This window comes from Mustela nivalis (genome assembly GCF_964662115.1).
Source record: "Mustela nivalis genome assembly, chromosome: 4".
Taxonomy (NCBI): domain Eukaryota; kingdom Metazoa; phylum Chordata; class Mammalia; order Carnivora; family Mustelidae; genus Mustela; species Mustela nivalis.
The window spans coordinates 94,719,034-94,739,138 of record NC_139023.1 but is presented as its reverse complement, the minus strand read 5'-3'; the positions used below and the strand labels follow the sequence as shown (position 1 = coordinate 94,739,138).

General features: G+C 34.8%; 1 protein-coding gene across 34 annotated transcripts in view; it reads right to left on the bottom strand.

Moving 5' to 3' along the window:
* CAMK2D (calcium/calmodulin dependent protein kinase II delta) overlaps positions 1 to 20,105 on the bottom strand; it is a 330,054-nt gene that overhangs the window by 206,666 nt on the left and 103,283 nt on the right. The gene's annotated exons all lie outside the window — the stretch shown is intronic.

Here is a 20,105-nt window from a genome sequence, read left to right as displayed (position 1 = left end):
CTCCCTCCTTAAATCTTGTCCTTAGAGGTGCTCAAATCTAACCAATATCCTACATAAAACATTCCACAGACAACATGAGACTGTTCTCTGTATATCTAATTTGGGCACTTAACTGCATGCACTTTTAAACTGTTGAGTATTTTCATGCGCAAATGGGAATTTCCTGCACAGGGAAGTTACATGTCAACAATATTTGGTGGCATGTAGGCCATATCCTAGGGCTTTATTTAAATAAAAAGCAATGCAGCTGTACAAAGAGCTCACATAGCATTGAGCAGAAGAGGAAGTAAGGAACAGAAGGCTTGTATAGTAGAAATGTGAACTTTGGAATCAAACAAATGTATTTGAATCTTGGTTCCACCCTTCATAAACTAAGTCACCTCAGGCAAATTAATTAATCTCTTTGAGACTGAGCTTCTTCATACATACAAGGAACATAGCAGGTGCTCAATATCTATTGAACTGAATCAAAAAATGGAGAGGATAATATCTAAAGAGTAGTTGTTGGGGAAATTAAATATCAACATTAAATCAATATTTATTAATTGAATAAATAAATATTATTTATTAATAATATTAAATTAAATATTATATTTAATATAATTTATATATTATAAATATAATAATAAATATAAATATAATATTATATAATAAATATAAATATATTATATTTATATGTGTGTTTATATATTATATATAAATATAATATAATTATATTTAATTTAATATTAATATTAAAATAATACTAACCATAATTATGAAAAGTGTTTAGACAATGGGTTTCAGTTTGCAAAATAAACAGGGATAAGGATAAAAATGTGAATGAGGGGGGCGCTTGGGTGGCTCAGTGGGTTAAAGCCTCTGCTTTCGGCTCAGGTCATGATCTCAGGGTCCTGGGATTGAGCCCCGCATCGGGCTTTCTGCTCAGCAGGGAGCCTGCTTCCTCCTCTCTCTCTGTCTGCCTCTCTGCCTACTTGTGATCTCTGTCAAGTGAATAAATAAATCTTTAAAAAAAAATGTGAATGGGGGGGGTCAGGTGAAATAGGTGATGAGGATCAAGGAGTGCACCTGTGATGAGCACTGGCTGATATATGGAACTGGTGATTCAATAAATTCTACACCTGAAACCAAGACTACACTGTATGTTAACTGGAATTTAAATAAAAACTTAAAAAAATGCAAAATAAAAGACATATAATTTTAAAATATGAACAAGAAAAAGAGAACACCCAAGCAGATTACAAAATCACTTATAAACAGATCTAAAATCAAATTATATTAGGCACAGCAGGAATATTCTTTTCTGTAACTTAAGGATTAGAAATTAGAAATTAGGGGCGCCTGGGTGGTTCAGTGGGTTAAAGCCTCTGCCTTCGGCTCAGGTCATGATCCCAGGGTCCTGGGATGCAGCCTGCTTTCCCCTCTCTCTCTGCCTGCCTCTCTGCCTACTTGTGATCTCTGTCTGTCAAATAAATAAATAAAATCTTAAAAAAAAAAAGAAGAAGAAGTCACTCTCCATTTCCCTTAGCCTCTCCCTACCATGGGTTTACTCTATGGATTTGTCTATTAAAAAAAAAAAAAAGAAAAGAAAAGAAATTAGAAATTAGACAATAAATAAATAAATCCCCAGAAGTGAAAATCTTTCTCAGAAGACCAGTTGTATTTCTTCAATCTGTATCTATTCAAAATGTCTTAAAAAAAAAATGTGACTTTGAGCAGAATGGGATAATTTTGTCTTCCACGATATTAGAGGTAAGTCAGGTAGCAAGGGCAAGTAGCATTAATGTACAGAGAAGAAGGTCAAGGCCAAAGAAAGCTATCACAGGTTCAGGTCACAAACAGGGCTGTCTGCAAAGTCACACATGGGGACTCATGAGCCCAGACTTCAAATGTGTAGAACAATTAGTCCCAAGCCCAGAAAGAACAAGTCAAAAAACTAGAGCTATGCCACAGTATCAATTACCAGCAGTAGGACAGGGTCTGGGACTGTATTAATGGTCTTTTGAAACCAGGAATTCTGATAAGTTGTCGACACAAAGTAAGAATTGTTCACCATGGCTGGCAGTTTGCAGTCGACATTTATACACAAATAAGTGAATGAGAGTGGGTCAGTATTTCCCAGGGTTAGCAGCGGAAACCAGAAGTCTCGCCTTCCACTGACCATCTTGATAACCTACTGAAATGGCTCTGTGCCTAAATGTGGTTTGTTCATTTCTCCCACCAGGGGAAATTTCTGTTTTATCTGAGGTGCCAAGATGTTCAAAATGGAGACAAAGGATATTGCCCTGTCTGAGCAATATCAGGCTGCCCATGAGGGCTCACATTCTGGTTAAACTGGGCAGGGTGTTTAAGGAGATCCATGTCAGCTCCAAAAGAGCAAACAGATTTAAGGAATATAGGGATTTCCTTATGAGATACTTGTAAATCAAGATAAATACAGTATGTCCTCTTCTGTACTCTTATAGGAAGTCTCCTCTATTATATCAAAATTAGTTCATACGTACTGTGGTCAGAATGTTTTTGCATTATTAACAAAGGCAAATTCTCAACTGAGGCCATTCATGAGAGGTGCAGACCCTGGTAGACTCAGGGTGTTTTGGGAAGGACAGCAGGGGGTGAGGGGGGATGATTAGATACAAAAAGAAAAAATACCTCAACAATATCAGAATAAGCAGAAAAGATAACTCCCTGAGAAAAAGTCAGGGCTCAAAATTATTTTGGAGATAGCACATGGATATGTAAATTCAGATGTAATCTGAAACAGAAAATCAATTTTCAAGTAAAAAAAAAAAAAAAAACAAAAAACCTGGTAAGCTTTGAGTGATATCAGCTCAAGTTATAAACTGAATTTGACATTTGTAGGTTAGGCATGTGTGGTAGTTGGCTGGTGAGACATAATAGGTGGGCAGCAACTGTTTAGAAGCTCTTTTATGAAGTGTGTGGCTGCTCTGCACTACAATGGCAAAGCTGAAAATAAGGACAAGAGATGGCATGGCCTGCAAAACCTAAAATACTTACTACTGGGTGCTTTACAGGAAAAGTCTGCCAATCCTTGCTGCAGAGCAAGGCCAAAAGAACTAGTGAGGACAGGACAAGCCCATTACAAAAGCAGAAGTTACACTGACAACCAACCCTCCTTCTTTACTCAAAAGTTTGGCAATTTTGTCTAAACAGTAGGCATTGGCTTTGAAGTGTGGAGCAGTCAAACTAAGGACTATCCCATAAATGTCTAAGAATGAGGTTCACTAACCAAATCTGTAGATGATCTGGCAAAAGAAAAAAAAAATGGTGACTTTTATTGATAGTATAGTTCTGCTTCCTGGGTATCATTAAAATGCTCCCTAAGGTGAGCAAGCAGCTGACAGTTTTAGGTATGGGCCAGATAAAAGTGACAGTGACCCTGACACTCAACAAAGATGAGTCAGATTTGCCAGGTTAGGTTGTGTGAGAAACCCCAAGTGGGGTCTGGGCCAAGATTCCAGTCAATAGATGGGAATTTAGACTAAGTGATAAGGGTTGCTCAGGAAGACCAGGCAGTTAAAAAGAGGTATGCTAATTCATATGGTTTGTTGATCTTCCAAACCAGGTAGAAGCTCTGTTTGCTCTCCTGTTTTTGTAGTCTGTTTAGGTATGGGCTTACCCTAGCCCACTAATACTCATTTTAACAAGAGGAAAACCAAAGTTCTGTAGACAAACCCTCTGCTTGAATAAAAACAGCTGTGTCATAAGCTAAAATGTATGTTTTTTTCCAATTACATTAATACAAGAGTATGTTCCCTTTCAGATTATCTACACTTAGTAAAAATATGCTTATTGTTTAACATGTATTATTTAATGGCTGCAACATTTATTTATTGAGCACAGACTCAGTGAAATACTATTTTAGGTACAGGGGATAGAGTTAATAAGCAAAGCCCTTGCCTTCATTGGGGTTTACAGAGCTAATGAGTATAAAATCAATCAACAAGTAAATTCAGTATCATGATAAAGGCTACAAAGGAAAAAATAAAAGGAAGGAAGATAGGCAGTGTGGGTGGGTGGTAGGTGGTGGGCAGGTTGGGGAGGAAGGCTGCCTTTTTATGCAGAGGGTTCAGGGAAAGCCTCCTGGATGAAGTAACAGTTGAGCAGTAGCCTTAAGGAAGGGAGCCAGCATCCTTGTGGGGAAGGGGGAGCAGTGCCCTCAGAAGGAACACAGGGTACAGATCAGGAACCTCTCCCTCTCTCGGGGCCCAGAGGGGCTGGGGCAGAGCAAGTGAGAAGGAGAGAAAAAGAGCTAAGATCAGGAAGGTAAAGGGGCAGGTGAGCCTTGTATAAGGCCTCAGACCACTGTGAGGGCTCTAGGACTTGTCCCCTGAGTAAAGTAGAAAGACACTAACCAGCTTCTGAGCTGAGGAGAGACATGGTCAGACTTACAGTGACCAGAAGAATCCTGTTAAAACTAAGTGGAATTTGCCACTTCACTAAACATTAAAATGTTCCCAAATTAATAACAAGTAACTACAATATAAACATGCCCCTTCACTTACTGTCTCAAAAAATAACATTTTCTAGTTTTTGGAAAAACCTTGGGAAAGTTACATTTTTTCTTTTCATTTTATTGAGAGATGCTTTGCAACTGCTACATTGACACATCACTGATTTGGATTAACTGAGAAGACCTGCCCAAATTACTTAAAAGATTTTGGTTTGAAGGGGTGGGGGGGTGGGAGGTTGGGGTACCAGGTGGTGGGTATTATGGAGGGCACAGATTGCATGGAGCACTGTGTGTGGTGCAAAAATAATGAATACTGTTATGCTGAAAATAAAAAATAAATTAAAAAAAAAAGAAAAGAAAAAAAAAAGATTAAATGATCCATTTTATTTAAATAAATTTTATTATCTTTAGCATGGAAGGAAGAATGCAGGCTTGCCAAAATTGCTCGGTAAAATATGTTTTAAACAGATTTCTTTGGGGGGGGGGGTGGAAGGAGGAAAAGGAGAGGGAGAGAATCTTAAGCAGCCTCCACGCCCAGCATTGAGGCCAATGTGGGACTCCATCTCACCACCCTGAGATCATGACCTGAGCCAAAATCAAAAGTCAGATGCTCAACTGACTGAGCCATACAGGCATTCCAATAAACAGATTTTTAAAGGATTTTAATTAGTATATGTCAGCACTAGTCTATGCTAGGTTAACTTCTGCTTACAATGAAATCTCTATGCTTTGCTTTAATTAGATATTTCTAAACTATGTCAAAAGCAGTTTATTCTCTATACTAGATACATAACCAAAATGTTACATTATTCATTTTCTTTTTTAAAAGATTTTATTTATTTATCTGACAGAGAGATACACAGTGAGAGAGGGAACAGAAGTAGGGGGAGCGGGAGAGGAAGAAGGAGCCTTCCCCTGGAGCAGGGAGCCCATACGGGGCTGGATCCCAGGACTCCAGGATCATGATTTGAGCTGAAGGCAGACACTTAACGACTGAGCCACGCAGGTGCACTAGATTATTCATTTTCTTAACAAATTCTTTGGATGGGGGGGTATATTAGTAATCTAGAGGTATAAATAGGCATAAATAAATATAAGACTAGTTTAGTTCAGTTTCTGCCCAGATTTTTTTTTTTTTAGATTTTATTTATTTATTTACTAGAAAGAGGGAGCGGGAACAGAGAGAGAGAGAACACAAATCGGGGGAGAGCAGAGGGAGATGCAGGCTCCCCGCTGAGCAGGGAGCCCAATTTGGGGCTCGATCCTAGGACCCCGGGATCATGACCTGAGCTGATGGACACTTAACCAACTGAGCCACCCAGGTGCCTCAGTCCAGCAGTTTAAATACCAAGTGAGCTAGATGGTATTTCTCCCTTCTACAGTCAGGCTACATCCCCAACCCAAAATGCACACCATAATAAGACAGGAGTGGAAATGGAGAGAAACTTGTAAATCTTTTTACGTGAATTACAAGGTCATTAAGACTAACGTGAGAATCACATTTAGGATAAAGAGACCACTGAACTATATTTCTTCAAAATAAGGTTTGTTCCATTTTAATTTGAAATCTATGGAGAATGGTCCATATTTGGGCTCTACTAGTCTATGAAATATTTCAAACTACATGAAAAATTTGGTGTTAATATGCAATTTTGTGGATAAGAATCACCTTTGGTGTTAATATGCAATTTTGTGGATAAGAAGAATCTATGTTCAGATAAAAAAGTTTATCTGAACAAGGTTCAAGATCCAAAAAGGATAAAATCAAAATGATTCATAATGAAGATAAAATTATTTCCCAGAGAATTACTTCTCTTTTTATGATTCTTGGGAAATACTCTCCTCATTTTACTTCAATACTAACTTAAATAGTTTACTAGTTTACTCCTCACTTTAAATTTAGAAAAAAAAAACTTTAAATATATAAATATCCTTTTTCAATGATTTAGGAAAAAACACCAATATTCTAATCTGTGACTACATTTCATTTATGGCTGACATTGAAATTTGTTCTTTATTTTTCTACTCTTTGGTTAAAAGGGAATATTCTAGAAATCTCTGTTCACAGGATAGTCTATGTAAGTGTCATTGCTTACTTGTCCTTCACTTAAGGGGACATATTGACTATTTTCTTCTTAATATATATAAAAAATTACATGGGTCCAGAGCTAAACCAAGTAGTCTAGCTCTTTGCCGTATTGTTGTTGTTATCTTAAATCAGGCCTTCCCAATCTCAGCACTATTAATATTTTGGACCAAATAATTCACTCTTGGGAGATGCTGTCTTATCCAGTATAGGATATTAGTGGCATCTGTGCCCTCTCTTGGACTGATGCCAGATGGACACCTCCAGTTCTAATGACCTAAACACAAGTGCCAAAATATCCCTAGGAAGAGGAAAGAATAAATGCTACAAAATCTCCCAAGGTTGAAAACCTACCTTAAATCAATGGTTCCTTGGTTTTGGGGGATGGGGGAAGGGGAATGGCCTTATCTCATTTTATGAATGTATTCTTGTCCATATTACGAATGTATTCTTCGAAAGTGACCAGGAGATGTAATTTAATTTTAAAGGGCAGATTTATAAAAGGAATATCAAAAGAAAAGGTCACTGTAATATCTACAGATATGAGAATACAAATCTGAGACACTGGAAAACCATATTTTAACAGAGCTCTTCTCTTGTCATGTTCCAGCAAATAAGTTTAAATATGTATCTGGTACTACCAGTTTCTAAACGAGACATTGTTTGGAGGATGGCAACTGGAAGAAGGAAAAATATGATCTTCAATATAGTAATTTTATTATAGCTCCAACAAAATTAAGCCTATTAAGCAAATATAGTCTTGGTCCTTTCCTTACGGATATAAGAGCAAAAACTGATATAAGCCTATCTAAAATCAACACATTTAAACTATTATTGCTAAAATGAAGCTTAAATTGTTATTTTTATACTATTTTGTCCCCAAATGTAACTTCCTTTTTTCATCCAAAATAAAATGTTAAATATTTTATGTTTGTTTTAAAGCACATTCAGATTAAAAATAATCTAAGAATATTACTATTGTTATTGTTCTTAAAAAATAATTTTCATGCCCCTCATGACTAGGTATTACTGATCACCTATCTTTGACCCTCTTCATAATACAATGCTGTGTGCATTTATCCACTTTTACTCTCCTACATGTAAATGTCTCCAAAATACATATTCACAGTCTCTAGAGCTCTATGCAGTATCCCACACACAAGTCAAATAGGTTATATCCTAATTAAAGTAATTATCAAGTTACTAAGTCATTTAAAAGATATATGCTTCACTAAAGCACGAGAGATCCATGAAAAGTGAGCCTTACTCTAGTTGACAGAATGTGGGGGAACATTCTAGAAATGCTCAGCTACAGTTATGCTATAAAGTTGGTACAGTAACTATCTTATTTATTCAAAAGATACTGTGAGCATCCAACTTGACAATCTTTATTTCCTGCATGAAAAAAAAAAAAAAAAGGATACAAAACCAAAAGTCTAGTTACATTCTCTTCGCCCTAGGAGGGATGGTCATAACCATTGCCAACCACTTCCATCCTGAAGAGGAATGCCCAAATGGGGAAAAGCTAAGAGTTTTTAGCAAAAAGTAAATGATCAGGGTCTTATGGATGTTGTTTGCTATTTCTATTATTCCTTCTTTGTCCATGGCCCCCCTTAAAAGGTACTTCCCAATCTTTAAAAAATACTTTCATTAGGGGTGCCTGGGTGACACAGTTGGGTAAGCCTCCAACTCTTGGTTTCAGATCAGGTCGTGATCTCAGGGTTGTGAGATTGAGCCCCAGGTTAGAGTGTGTTTGGGATTCTCCCTCCCTCTCCCTCTATCCCTCCTGCTTGTGTTCTCTCTCAATTAAATAAATAAATCTTTTTAAAAAAATTAATGTCAGCATGTTCTTTTTTTTTTTTTTTTTTTTTTAACTTTTTATTTTTTATAAACATATATTTTTACCCCCTATCATATGATCTCCCTGATATGAGGAAGTGGTGATGCAACATGGAGGCTTAAGTGGGTAGAAGAAGAATAAATGAAACAAGATGGGATTGGGAGGGAGACTAACCATAAGTGACTCTTAATCTCAATGTCAGCATGTTCTTAAATCAACTAAGTTTCTAATTTCTCCCAACTACCTTTTCCTCCTTTGTTCCTTATTCTTAATGAAATCAATATCTCTCCAGTCACCCAAATTAAAAACCTCTGAGAAACCACTTTGTATCTTATTCATTTATCACAATTTAACTACTGCCCAAGATCCCATAATTCTACCTTCACATTATGTCTAGTATCTTTACCTTTTTTGCCATCTCTGTTCCCATTATCATGGTTCAGGAATTCATCATTTGCCTTATATATAAATTAACTGTCTTAATATATAAATTAAACATGGTTCAGAAATTCATCATTTGCCTTATATATAAATTAATTAAATATCAAGACTTTCAAATACTCTTTTAACACAAATTTCTCCCGACTCCAGAAAGTCATGGGTATTACTGCCAAAATTGTTTTCCTAAGAAACCAATAAAATCATATGAGTCAAATAAATAAGTCTTTAATAATTCCTCATTTCTAAAGATTAGAGATCAAACACTTCAGCAGAGAAAAGTCAAAAGACTCTGTTATAATTCCCAATCAAGCTTTATAGCCAGCAAATCCAGTTACTCCAGTCATTCTGATTTTCTATCATTCTTCAAGTGTACCATGAACTTTTAAAACTGATTTTTTCCTTTTGTTGTTTTGTCTTTCATTTACCGCTATTGAGTACAATACCTACTTCTTTATGGCAAAAATTCTTTTCATTATCCAGTGTATTTCAATTAAAATTCTTAGTTTATTCCTTAGTGCTCTCTTACTAAATAGCGTCATTAAACTACATAACCACATTCTATTTTAGTTGCACACAGAACTATCTGCCCTCCAAAATCATGAACTTGTGGTCAAGGACTATGGCTCATTCATCCTTGTAATGATCTTTCAGTATTTTAACTCCAATAGAGTTAGCAGTATTCAACTAAATGCTTAATACTAATCACTGGGAATAGAGACAACATGCAGATTATATATACTTTCGTTTTGCTCATTTATTTTTTTTCATTTTACCTTTACCCAGGCTGGTATTATTCTTAACTCTGAAATCAAATGTGGATTTAAAAAAAAGATTAATCCAATGAATTGTTTCAAGAAACTGGAAGAAAAAATAATAGGTAGAAAGAAACAAAATCAGTATATTTTTCATAAGCTTTTAAGAAATATTTTTAAAGCTGGGGCATCTGGGTGGCTCCATCAGTTTAGCAACAGCCTTCAGCTCAGGTCATGATCCCAGAGTCAGGGATTGAGCCCTACATTAGGCTCCAGACTCAGGGGGGAGCCTGCTTCTCCCTCTTCCTTTGCTCCTCCCTACTACTCATGCTTGCTCTCTCTCTAATAAATAAATAAAATCTTTAAAAAATTTTCAGATCTAATTAAAATAGAACACTAGGCTTCACCACTTTAATTTGAAAGTGAGAGCTCTGCTCTTAGTGAAAAAACAGATAAACAATTAAAGCATAGTTGTTCATGTTTTTTAATAAATATCCAATGTAAACTCATCTATATGTGCAAAAATACTGATACCAAAGGAAATCACAATTCAGGATATACTTATGGGGGGGGGTTACACAATTTGTTCCCCATTTTCATAAGTCAATTCTGAGCAGAACAAATGAAAGACAAGATTTCCTACGCTTCAAAATAAGAGACTCATAAAAATTATTGCCATCTACCTCAGTAATTAACATTGTAGGCTACAGAAATTTTTCTTATACTGAGCCTTTGGTTGAACTATCTACAAAATAAATTCATGACTAAAAGCTGAAAGTAATATTTAAAGAATAAACTACAAAAACTACTGAACTTCAATAGTGTGAACAAAATCTTACCAAATAACTTCTATTATTTTATAGGAAATATGTTATAAATTACTACAGAAGTACAAAATGTGAAAGAATAAGAGAAAGAATTCAAGTCATATAACTGCATGTACCTAATTTCTTCAACATAAGCCATTAGCTTTTTAAACTAAATAATCATCAAAATGAATCTATCAAATAATAATCTGACATAATCATTACTCTATGGCAAGCTCATTAGATCTAGGGAAATTTTTGTGAAGCAGATGCAAATCAAATACAAAGAGCAAACACTTCTACCTGTGGAACATTTTAAAAGAGAATGAATTCTTATTTTCAAATTTCTAAGTAATAGGAATATAGAGTTACCTCCCCTAAAATGGCAACTTTAAACCATGGTTTACATTACAAATGCTAGAAATGAATGCTATAACTGGACTCTAAATTATACTTTCAAAAGTTATCTCAAAACTCTAAATTAGTATTCCCTCTGTATTCTATTAAAATTCATTACAAGCAAAACTAAATAAATAAAATAAGCTATAAGCAATGATTGCTTAAAACACTTGCCTCCCCCCCTATACATAACATACAACTAACTCCAAGGGCTTATCTGATTTTAGAAATCCACCATCTCATAAGTGTTATATCCTGATCTTTTTCTACAATTTAAAGAAGAGCTTTTTAAAAAATTTGTCGTATGTTACACATCAATTACTGTTGTTGGTTTGTCTCCTTAACCTTCATTGTTTTCTGACAAATATTTGTCATTCATTTTCCCATCAATAAGAAGAGAGTAAAAAGGAGTCTTGCATGGCAAGTAAATAATTAATTCAGGGCCAGATACAACCACTTAAAAGGCTTTGCATAAAGACACTGAAAATTATTGTCATTAAAACATAATTAGTTCTATAATATCTGCATTTTCCTGAAGTGTTTCAATAATCTTATGTTATTTCCCCCTAGAGTAAGGACTAGAAATAAACAGTAAAATTACATAATATCTCTAGGAAAACAGTCTGCTGTTATTACAACCAATCTTCATAAAATCTGGATGTTCTTCACTTATTAAATAACAATGTGACTAATTTAGAGTTCTACAACCAAAGGCAACACAGTGTGGTGTTGAAGAGTATAGATGGTGACACCAGGCTGTGCAGGCTGGAATCTCAACTCTACTACTTACTAGCTGTCTGACCTTAGTTGACTCTGTGACCCGTTTGGGCTTTCTATTCCTTGTCTGTAAAATGGAGACAAGAATGACACTTGTTTGTTTTGAAGATTAAAAGTCTGGATGCATGGAAAACATTTAGATTAGTATCTGATAACACAGTTAACAGCTCTGCTATTAATTGTAGTAACAAAGTTCACTAGAATTCCAACCCAATTTTTTTTTCTTTTATTCAGCTCATTTTCAAATCTTAACACAATAGCTTATTGTATCTAAGTTTATTTTTATTGTCAAAACCATCAAAAGAAAGGGAAAGAACAATGATTTTTAAGTGATGAAGAGATTCCTCCGCTCCTTTCAGCATTTCCAGGCAACAAGAGCTTTTCTTACCCAGGGTGAGGTAAGGGAGTGGAGAGTGATTCTGTATAGCCCCAGCCAAACAAGCAAGTAAAGAAACAAAAAGGTGCTAGTAATGTTGGGAATTATTTTTTTCTTTCAAAGTTTCAGTTTAGGGGACAATTCTGAGCCGAAGAAACTATTACAAGCTTCTAATATTCTGGTAAAAGATTCTACCCTGAACATAGTGAAGACAGGACAAGATGGAAATAATAGGTTTAGTAAAATAAAACAGAGGATATATTTGAGTATTATGCATTGACAGATCAAAATGCTCTATCCAGTAAGTCCAAATCACAAACTGTCCTTCATTTGTAATAGGAGAATCATTTTTTTCTCCACAGTTTCATATGAAATCCAACGATTCTAATATAACTCAGGGAAGTGGCCATTTCACTGATATATGGAAAAATAATTTATTTACAGAGGAATCAATAAAAATGGATTCATATCCAAACTCATCAATTAAAAGAGAATTTAAAATGTTATCTTGTATCAATAATTTTTATATCCATATTTTATCTTTCTACTAAATAGTCTGTTTACTTAAGGTAATGATGAATTTAACTTTCGACCAGGAATTATGAAGGGTACATCACTGGTATCATATTAAATGAATAAAAGAAAAAAAAGAAAAAGCTACAGTAGATAATGAGAAATTTTGAGAATAATTATTTGCTGGGAAAAAATATCTCTGTGCTGTTTCTCACATTTGTTAAGAAAGGGTAATCAATTCTGCAGACAGTAAGATATTCTGAGAAGTAATTTAGCCTTCACATCAAATAATCAAGATAAAGAGGTGAGATTTAATCAAACAAAAGGTGAACATAAAACAAGAGTACCTTGCTTTTTCACTACTGAATTATGTTAAATTACCTTTTATCTAATGTTGAAAAGTTGGTAGAGCAAGTTGTTTAGCAACAAAAATTACTTATTCTTGTATAATTACAAACTTATGAATATTAGGCATAATTGTCAATAATGGGGGAGGTCATAGAGAAAAACTTTAAGTATTATTTTCTTGCAATGTTCAATTTTTCAGAACACTGATTCAAGACTTGAGTGTCATTTGAAATCATTAACTTTGTTTTCTCAGCATATCAATTAACATTTACTCTGCACTAACTCTGTTCTCCTTTCCCATAGGACTCTTTCAAATTATTCAAAACTGAAATATTGTAGCAACAGATGTACATATAAGGCAGTTTAATCATTTGATAACTACTGGGAATATTTAAGATAAGTTTTTACTGAATTTAAACTTGTCCATATAATATGATTAGAGCAGTTTCTTATAAATTCTAGCGACCTGGAAGAGGACTGCAGGTAGAGTAGAACAAAAAGGTAAAATGTTAAAAGCAAAAAAAAAAAAAAAAAAAATCACTTAATTTTGTCTTATGAAAATTAGAGGTATGATATTTAACTCATGGATTATTTGCAAAAAATAGGTAGATCTAAGATTGAGGTTAAAATATTAATTTTATGGTATTACACCAGGCCTCCTAAGGTCAGGGAAAAGGAAAAACACTGCATGCAAAGCAAATTGTGCATTTTTAATCCCCCTGGAGATCTGCAAGTGACCTTGGGCATTACCTTCCTACTGAAACCTCCAAAATTCCATGTGCAGAATCTACGCTGGATTTAGATAATTCCTAAGGGTTCTTCCAGTTTTACATTTTAGGAAAAGGAAATTATGTATATCCTAGATACCATAAATTATCCCTCCTGAGCATGGAAAACCTGTTTATACAGTAAGTAAAGGCTTTATATATTTTCTAATCTCTACCTGTCAGCATATGGAACTTGATGTATTGTTATATATGTCAAACCATAAAAGCTGTTAGGTATATTTTTATGGAACGTGTGGCTCCATAACAGAATAGACAGGTATTACTTACGTTCACCCAAAGTTTTCTTTTCTTCTATTAGTATCGGAAGTTTTTAACTACTGTGGGTTTTTTCCCTATGTGGGGGGAGGGTTGATTTGAAGCAAAAACAACTTCAAAATTCTCCTCAAAAGGGAAAATTATTACCAATGCCTTTTCAATCTTGCTGCTGCACAGGTTCCCTTAAACATGAGTACCTCTTTATACATCATTAAAGAACTGTGACTTTGGATAAGTCATATAGGTACAGAAAATTTTAGTTTCCTCAATTATAAAAAAAAATGTGAGAGTTTATATAATTAACTATAAGATCTTTGTTACTGCAATATTGTGATTCTCTGATTATATATATATATATATACACACATGTATATATATGGATATATGAATATATAGGACTATACATGTATGTGTATATGAATGATACATAAAAGTTTTTGAAATGTTTTTCCACTGTTGAGTATATATCTCTCAGGAAAAATCTACTAGACATTAAGAAATGATCCATTAGTCAGTATATGGTATAAGTAATGCCCCTTGTAATTTACCCAACTGTTTATTTACATTAAGTATCTTCCAAAGTTTATTAACTCCTCACCAAAAAGATGAACTACCTAGTTCTCCCTAATAATTCTAAGAAAATAAAATGGCAAATATTTTCTCTGCTTTACAAAGAGAGCAACTAGACATTAATAAGCAAATGGAATATGCTTCAGCAGTTCATTGGACAGACTCGGTGTCGGAAGCAGAATAAAGTGGAGTTCACTTAGTCTATAGACTTTTCCATTAATACCACGTCTTTATCTATTATGCCTTACAACAATGAATGAGTGTGTTTATGTGTTTTGGTGCAATGACTGAGAGAGCTGGTAGGAAGGTGATAATCATTAAGATATTATGATGTGATCTCAGAATGGTTAACTCATTGTACTAGAAGCCCAGGGCCCTAGAGCAGACTAGTTCCTTTTTATTAAAGGCCACATAGCCTTTCCTTTAGCTCTCTAGCTACTGGGATTCATTGAGCCATATCACTCACTAAAAGGCTTACCTTACAAAGGAGATATTGATCTTCTACAAATATAAATGTTCCCTTACACTTTCAAAAACATCTTGCTCTTTCTGAAGTCTACACAAAGTGTAAATTCAGGTCTTTAGAGAATGGGATAGCCTAGCCACAAAATTTATCATCCCACCAACTGAAAAGTTGTCTCAAATATTGATCTCCTTACAAATAAAGAATAAGTGGTTATCTTTTCCCTTGAAACCTCAGATGAACCAGATCAAAGTTCCTGATATTTTCTCTTTTCCTTTCCTGGCCCACTTTTCAGATTTATACAGTTGCATTAAATGAGCATTTTTGCCTGATATCCCTAGTTTCTCTTGTTTTGAGTTATTTGGATTTTGCTATAGGTTTAAAAAATTCCTCAGTAATAATAATGCTTATCAAAAAACAAGTACAAAAACAGTGAAAATATAAAATAATTTTGAGAACAATTTGGCTATTACCTCAAGTACTTTATTTCACTGCCTTAAAGTTATTGTCCTTCACTTACTGGATATGCTAACATATAGCTCAAATTATTTGACTTATTACATATCTGTTTATAATTCAAGAGAAAATAATCCCATTTTATTAAAATAAAGGATAAACATAATGATAAAAATAAGCTAATTAATAGAAGCTTGAGGTAAGATCCTTTTGCCAAATTCATTCAACACCTCAAGAGAAGGTTAACTATAATCTTTCTCATTTGGGGATCAAACAAAATAGTCTGTCTAGCTCCTCTGAAGACAGAGCAAAGATGGAGCTGCTTAGGAAATTGCCTACACTCCCAAATTTGTTGAGCCAAAAAGTGCATGGTACTTTTCATGAACTATGAGGAGCACACAGAAAGGAGATCTATTTAAATTCTTACCGAAAAGATGGAGCCAAGTGTGATAAACACTGGATTCTAATGAAACTAATGGGGCACTATTATCTCTGATTGTGCTCATGTGACTACAATCCATTTTACACACAGCAGGCAGAACAAATCAGATGATGCGCTCTTGCTTATCATTCTTCTACTGGCTTCCCACTGCACTTAGAATAAAGCCTAAATGCTCTAACCTGATTTCCAATGCCCTATGTGGTCATGCATCTACCTATCCTTTTGACCCATCTCAGGTCACTCTCTCGTTCACTCATGGTAAGCTACACACCAATCCTCTGACTCTCTAACAGGGGAAATTTACTCTGCCTGAAACCCTGTTTCCCTGAGCTTTTCCTTGATGGATTCTTATCTTTTAGATATCAATTTAATATATATATATTTTTATTTATTTTTATTTATTTGACAGAGATCACAAGTAGGCAGAGAGGCAGGCAGAGAGAGAGGAGGGGAAGCAGGCTCCCTGACAAGCAGAGAGCCCAATGCGGGGCTTGATTCCAGGACCCTGGGATCATGACCTGAGCTGAAGACAGAGGCTTAACCCACTGAGCCACCCAGGTGCCCCAATTTAAGTATGACGCCAGCAGACTATCTTGCCTGACAAGCCACTCAATGTAGTGACAAAGACTATCCCCAAAATTAGGCAGGCTCCTTTGAGCCCTCTTTTTGACTAGGCCTTTTCTTGGGCCCTATACTCAACCTGCCTAAGTTAGTCTTAGCAAAGAATTGTACAAAGTCATACTTGCATCTTTGATACGTGATCACCCTTGACATCTGATCAAGTTCTTCATCCCTCACCCTTGATGTCTGAACCTCTGGCCTTCCTTTAATAAGAATCTCGTCAGTAGTTTAGTAAGTTCAGGAAGAATCGCCCTATGTTTGATATCTCCTCTCAGCAATTTTCAATTCTCATTCTGCTCCCTGGCTATAAATCTCCAGTTGTCTTTGCTGTATTTGGAATTGAGCTCAGCTCTTTCTCCTAATACAATATATTGAATAAAATCTGTCTACTAACTTAAACACGTGTCTGATTCTGTTTCTCTTTGATAGTAGTCACCCAATCCCCTGGTGAAAATTTATGCTATTTTACTTCTCTGCAGAGAACTAACCTCTATGACATTATAATGATGGTCATTTGTTTATGGCCTATCTCCTCACACTAGGGTATGACCTTTGGGTAAGCAGAGATACTGTTTCTCTTGATTACTACTTCATCACCAGTGTGTTGAGCCTAGAACATGGCCGGCAATGACCACAATACTAAATAAATTTTATGAAGATAATTTTAAAAATTATGTTTTCATGGTTTGCCTAAATGGTATGAAAATATGTAGAAGAGAATACTGAAAGTTATCATAAGATTTATCAACAAAAGGTAGAAATGAATATAAGAAATATTAAAAGTCATTTCCTTTGGTTTCATCTTTAGACATCACTGTATTTTCCAAACTTTCCACTGTGTTTTACTTTGAAAATTAGAAAAACATTAAAAAAAACTAAAGAAAAAAAAGTGGTTTATGAATTACCAATTTTCGTTGGTTTATGTGTTTCTCCAAGAGAAAACTTTTACTTGCAAGTTCCCAGATTATTGATTCTGTGCCAAGAGAAAGGCACATTAAAAAAAAAAAAAAAAGTAACAAGCAAAAATTTCACCAGAGGAAAAACTGTCCAAAGTAGTATTTCCTTCCTTCAAGTTTTAAAACCTGGCAGATTTTAAGATAACCTACCACATAACAGAATGGAGGAAAATGAAGAAGAGGTAAGAGTCTCACACTGGGTATCACTTTATCTATTTCAGGAAAATCAAGACCAAATGCTTTTTCCTGAGGAAACTGAACCAGTGCGAGTGACTCCTGTGAAGCTGTTAACGAAGAGTGACAAACAGGAGCAGCAGCACTCTGCTTACTGCACTGTTTGCCCCTGCTCTCCAGGATAATCAGATATCCATCATGGCACCTATCTTTAAACCATTCCTTTGTTTACTGCTGCTTATTATTTTTTGACAATTACTATTGGCATTTAATCATTTCTCTTCAAATGAGTAAATACAACATTGTCAAACTGCATAACATGAAGATTAATTAAGATAATCAATTAAGGTAAAGTAGAATGAAAAATAATTCATCCACATTTCTCCAATTAGAAAAAAAGTTTTGGTGGAATCAAATAGGCAAACTCTTGCCTCAGGGTTTTTACACAAGCTGTTTGTTTCCTCTATCTGTTGATGCTCCCCGCCCCAGGAAGCCAAATGACTTGCTTCCTCCTGTTCTTTTTAAGGTCTTTATTCCAATTTCATTCTCAATTACGTCATCTCAACCAAACTATCTGAAATCATAATCCCCCAACAAAACCAATTTCCACACCCTTGTTTTCCCCCTTAGTACTTATGACAATATAATATCCTATACTTTGCTTATTGTCTGTCTATCCCCAAAATGCAATCTATGTGAGGGCAGGTATAATGGTCTGCTGTATTCCTATTGTATTCCCAGAAAATGAGCTTGCTGAGTGAATTAATAATATGAGTAATTTGCCACTGTTATGAGTTTTGAGTGTGCCATAGTTTAATCTATTGATTCCCATCTTGCAGTACAGAATCACTACAAAATATCTCTTGTGATTAGAAATGGATCTTGGAATTCAGGACCTGACATTTCTATAGATGCTTTTGTACTCCTGAAATCTTGAAAGATCGAAGAAAATCTCAAGTGAAGTGACCAAAAAGCCACAGCATTGGCGGCTATGGACCACTGAAAAAAATTACATGTAGTGTCAGAGTGTGTTAATGGTGCTGTCTATGTCAAAAAACTTCAGAAATTTCCCCAATATACAACTTCCCCTTTGTTAGTAAGGTTATTCTGCATGGGGTTTCAAAATGAAAATTGTTCTTGTTTTAGTTTGAGTGTCTTTAGAATGTCTGACTTTGGTCTCCTAGAGGAAATGAGGACAACCAGTTTTATTTTCTCAAAAAGCAGAGTTTCACAGAAAGACCTCGATTAAAAACAAAACAAAAAACAACTCTTCTTCACAAGAATAACAAAGTGAACCAAACAAAAATTTCATTTATCTTAAACCTGAGCAAGAACAGTGCTCTCTGAACCATAGTGGGTCATACTGTATAATTTCTCATTAGCCAATATTATGGACTGAATATGAATAGTATCTCTCCAAAATTGTGTCTCAACCTTGGGATCTCAGAAAGTGACTGCATTTGAAGTCTTTGAAAGGGCATTTAGGTTAAAATGATGTCATCGGGGTGGACCCCAATATAATATAATGGTGCTGTTATAAGAAGAAAAATTTATAATAGAGACAAGACCACGTGAAGACATCTATCTTCTGTCAACCCAAGGAGATGAGTCTCAGAAGAAACAAACCCTAACACCTTGATCTCAGACTTCTTGCTTACAGAATTATGAGAAAATAAATTTCTATGTTAAAGCCATCTAATCTGTTACACTTTGTTATAACAGCCCTTGCAAAATAAGATAGCCAACCAAGAAATGCCAAAGATCATCAGGTAAAACACTGAAAAAAAGGTAGATTTACATTTCAGAGTTGTTCTCTCTCTAACTAGAAGGTTCATATTAGACAGCTGCTGGTTTGTTCATGCTCCAGATTTTCTTGGTAGTGTCCATTCATTCACTTAAGAATCTAAGAAGCAATCAGGGTGCTAGAAACTTCAAGTCAGGAATAGAAATTTAATGGTCCCATTCACAAAAATAGAAGAGCTATAAACTTTCTCAGTGAATGATTTTGCAATTCTACTGCATTATCACTCCTTCTCTCATAACTTCTACATCACAAATAATTTGGCTGACAATAAAACTCACAGAGCTGGGGCAATGACATTGATCTAAAATAATCAACACCACTAACAGAATCATGTTCTTGTTCTTTTCATTGTTTTTCTTTGTATTCTTTTTCTTTCTTTTGTTTCTTCTATTTTTCTTATATTCATCAGTTTTTAAATTTTGAACATTATATTGTTATTTCATAATTCATGGGGGATAACAGAGAAAAATAATTTTACTAGTTTCTGGAGGAAAATCAATTTAACTATACAAAAAATTCCTTGCAGGATAGGTAAAAAGTAACTTAGCTGACTAAAATAATGACATAAATTCCGTCTCTCCAAACTTCAGCAGCAGCAGCTGAACAATCCTTGAAGATATATAAAAGCACCCCAATTAATAAAACTTTGTACCATTTTTAAAGTATTAGTATATTAACTGTTACGTTTTGAAAAACATTTCAAAAACTCTTGAAGAATCAAATGTAACCATAACCAAAACCAAAAATTAGGAACTTATTTCTTA